The 4,024-nt window shown below is 43.6% G+C and overlaps 1 long non-coding RNA gene across 1 annotated transcript; it reads right to left on the reverse strand.

The window, feature by feature from the left end:
• Positions 1 to 1,108: 1,108 nt before the first annotated feature.
• Positions 1,109 to 3,377, reverse strand: LOC102469171 (uncharacterized). The gene is made up of 5 exons (XR_335543.3): positions 3,256 to 3,377; positions 2,013 to 2,152; positions 1,775 to 1,897; positions 1,530 to 1,673; positions 1,109 to 1,348 (listed from the first exon to the last, which is right to left on the reverse strand). It is a non-coding gene; the product is annotated as an uncharacterized LOC102469171 (long non-coding RNA).
• Positions 3,378 to 4,024: the final 647 nt, after the last annotated feature.

The raw sequence follows: 4,024 nt of genomic DNA on the forward strand, positions 1-4,024 counted from the left end.
AGGAATGCTCACCTGAGAAAATGAGAAAGCCAACCCCCAGGGTGCAATTGTCACAGCATAATCCCTTCTTCTCCATTTCTCCCTGCTTATGAGATTTTTGAGTGCACGCACATGCCCAGTATGTTTTTCAAGTCACTAGTTCTGAGACTCAAATTGCATGGTAGGCCATATGGGATCCAATTGCCTTCACTATGAGGCCATGGGATGGCCCTCGAAAAATAAATTGAGTACCCAAATGACTCCTTCATTAAATCCATTTACACATGAACTTTTGGAAGTCAGCTTGTGTATTTAATAGCTTCTTCTTCAGCACTTTCAATCACTGGTTAAGATTGTGGGTTAATAGCCAGTTCACTTACATGTTTTTAAGGGTAAGAATTTACATGCCTAGGGTGAAGTCTTTTGCTATATGCTGTTTGGAGTCAGTTTTAGTCCGTAGTATGAAAGGGGGCAGATATGTATGGCCCCTAAGAAAGTCTTAGTCCCTTTGCATTACAAGTGGATGAGGTGGTAACAGTGCAACACCTGATCGATTTCTGCTAATTCAGTGAAGTCTGAACTTGAAATGTGAAACTTTACAAAAAACAAACGAACAAACAAACAAACAGGCTAACAGGTCTTCTGGCCAAGGGGAGGTAAGGACACCAAAACACTGGAGAGGTACAGTCTGAACTAGAACACGGAGCATGTCCTTTGGCGTGTGTATGTGTGCTTGTGCATGTGCACACATGTGCAACAAAGTGAGGGCCTGTCCAGTGGCTCATCTCATTTCAGTATTTACATTAGTTATTCACACTGGGAGCAACTTCTAGAAAACTATGAGGGTCTCAGCTTTGGGAATGTGTCACGCCCAGAGGGGACCAAGATGGATTACACTGGTGCAGCCAAAGAGGCCTCTCCTTCTCTTGCCAATTTCAATGAAAAGGTCTTAAGGAGTAGGAAGAATAGGACTAACCTGAGAAATAGGAGAATTCGTTAGAATATCTTCCCACACTCCCTTCCATAGCATAATACAACTGTCAGCTGTCCACAGGAGAAGTTGAATTATGAATGAAATTTAGAGATTGATGAAAAAATTCAACTACATTCAATTACATGCTTTGTTTAAAAATCAACCTTTATTCAAAAGAATTTTAAAATGCAGAATGTTGCAAACTCAGGGCAGTGAATTCTCAAGTTCCCATCATTAACAGATTACTTTGGTACCTTTCTCTAAACAAAGAAACTGGCATTATTCTATTACTAATAAGAAAACCAATTATTTGAATTTTGCCAGTTTTTCTCTTCATATTTTCTGAGTTTCAGGATTTGGTCCACTGTAATATGTGGTGGGCTGAGGTGGGATTTCCTGAAAAGATAACAAAAAAGCTGTTATTCTCACAAAAATGTGTAAGTCTTTGATACACATATATAAGAATACTCTGTCAACAGTGAACTGCAAGCTGCTCCACGTTCTCCCATACCCAGATGTCAAGGCCCTCTGTGCTTTGCCATAGGAGATGGAAGGTCTGAATCTGACACTGTCTTACCTGGCTCCACACAGGAGTCACATGGTCTTTCTCTCAGGAAGGCACAAATTCGGAACGAAGATTTAAATTGTTTTTCCCTGGAAACAAGCCTTTGAGAAGACCTTTTATAATATCCTCACCACCATGTATGAGTCCTCCAAAGAGCTTCAAGAAAAAAGTAGTTAAAACATCGTACAGCAAGAGATTATTTGGGGAAAGAAGTGAGGACAGGAAGCCCAGGGTCCAGCATTCCACGCCACACTCACCGAGCCAATGATGGAAAGCATTTCCACGTTGTTGCTTCCATTCTCTTCCATATATTTCTGGATGCGCTGCATAATCATTTTCTTATGCTCCTCTGACAGTTCGCTCACTGACCCTTCTGCATTCTAGAAGCAAATATATAATTAGTGGTCTGTATGCTACTTAAAATTCAACTCTTGTTCACCACAAGGACTTGCAAACAGATGGAAGACAACAGGAGGGAGGGATGCTTCTACTTACACCAACCAGATCATGAAGGTTTTTGTAGTTTGCAGTCTCCTGCTGTTGGGCATCTAAGCCGGTTGGAACTGTGGGGGCAGCTGCAGCTACTCCCAAGCAAAGGATGACCAGCAAGAGTGAAGGACTCATATTTCATAAACCTAGAAAGGGAAAATAATGAGCTCCTGATTTAGACCAGTTCTTCCAGAATGGTATGTTGTTCTCCCCTGAGAAATTAAAATCACTATGGTAGCATAAAAATACTGAAATTATTTCCCCATGTATTTATCCAAGAAGTGTGGAAGGGACTATGAATGTGGGTGAAGAAAAAAATAGGCCAGATGGTGGTATTTGATTAAGTGCCCAAAACAAACAGGAGCCTGTGAGGAGCCCTAGGAACCGAAGCAGTGTACGCAAGTGTAATTTAGGTTACGAGAACCATGTGAAGTGCTTTATGGTCAGAGCTTAAGGCATCAACCGGAAACTAGAAACACCTAGTCCAGCTTTGTATCAATGATACCGTGTTCACCTCACTAAAGAGCAAAACCTCATATAGAGTTCATTTTCTGCCAACTAGGGTAAAAGTCTTCTCCAGAGTTGGGAGGCTACATCCCACCTTCTCCTTGGCTAATACACAGCAGGAGATAGGCTATGACTCTGAATTTCTTTTTGTATAAAACCTTCTGGGCTGCCTCTCCAAAAGGACCCGCCTCTCCCTCCCTAATCACATTCCTGTGATATCAGTACTCACTTTCTCTACTCTATACAGGAATCTGAGTCATGTGGTCAAAAATAGAAGTCAGAGCTCCCAACACCAGCACCCAGACAGGGAAGAGAGCACCAGACCTTTGCACCCAAGGTTTCAGTCCAGGGCCCTCTAGTCTGGGTAGAGGACTTTTTGCTGTGGGGTTGAAGCCCTTCAAGGAGCTGACATTGACATCTCTACATTCACTTGGATCCAAGCAGCCTCTACACCTCCATGGATCATCCAACTGCCCTTCTATTCTAGGGGAGGCAGGGACAGTTCAACTGTGGATCTATGCCTTTCAAGGTATTGACGTTGACTTCCCTGCACTATTCAGGTCCCCTAGCATCCTCTGAACGCCCATGGATCATCCAACTGCCCTCCCCATACCCCCACATGAAAGCAGGCAGAGCTCTGGGCAGAAGTTCTGGTTCCCTGAGGTCACAAGGCCTCATGGGCTGTGTCCATACAGGCGTCCCAGACTCCACACAGTGACTCTGTCTGAACAAGGGCACTCACCTGAGGCAGCCTCAGCTGAGCAAGTTACTCTGCAGACACAGCTCTGCACAGGCTTTTAGGTCCAAAGCTATAACCTGCTGCTTTTGACTCTGGCTTTATGGACCACTCTGCACCCTGCCTGCTCCGCCTCCATGGACTGCCTGTTCTGTGATTGGCTGTGCTGGAGGCTGGGCGAGTCCTTTGGGTGTTCTGACTTAGGGCACATGACAGCCCTCAGTCCAACCTGATTCAGGGCAGTATGTGTTGCCTCAGGGGTTGATAACAGAGTGGAGGGGAGGAGGGGTGCATAACTGGGAATCTCAAACAGTGTCTAAAAGGGGTATGTACCTCCATGGGGGACCTGGAGCAAGTAAGTACCCCCAAAAAATGGGCTTAGCACTTGCTGAGTGGTACATAAAAGAACTTAAAGTTGATCCTATGAGACTATCCAGTGAACTGCTCTTTTCCTTTATTTTAAAATTCCATATTAAAATCTCCTGCTGGCCTGAAAGTCATCAAAATGTTCATGAAAAGCAAATGTAATTTTAAAAAAATCTATGCATACAGTTTTAGAAAGTCATTGTACTCACAATTAACTCAAATTTGCTACTGCTTTTCCACAATCTTTTTGAGGTACTCTCCGATACTTTCAGTCTAGTGCTGCTTGTTTAGTTCACACAAAGGTAGAAATGACTGAAAGAATGCAGAGCCAAGGACAGTACCCCATCTCACAGTTTGGGAGTGGAATGCAACTTGGTGTAAGAGACTATCCTTGGGAAAAGCAAACCCC

This window comes from Tupaia chinensis, unplaced genomic scaffold (genome assembly GCF_000334495.1).
Source record: "Tupaia chinensis unplaced genomic scaffold, TupChi_1.0 Scaffold000447_1, whole genome shotgun sequence".
In the NCBI taxonomy this organism is placed as follows: domain Eukaryota; kingdom Metazoa; phylum Chordata; class Mammalia; order Scandentia; family Tupaiidae; genus Tupaia; species Tupaia belangeri.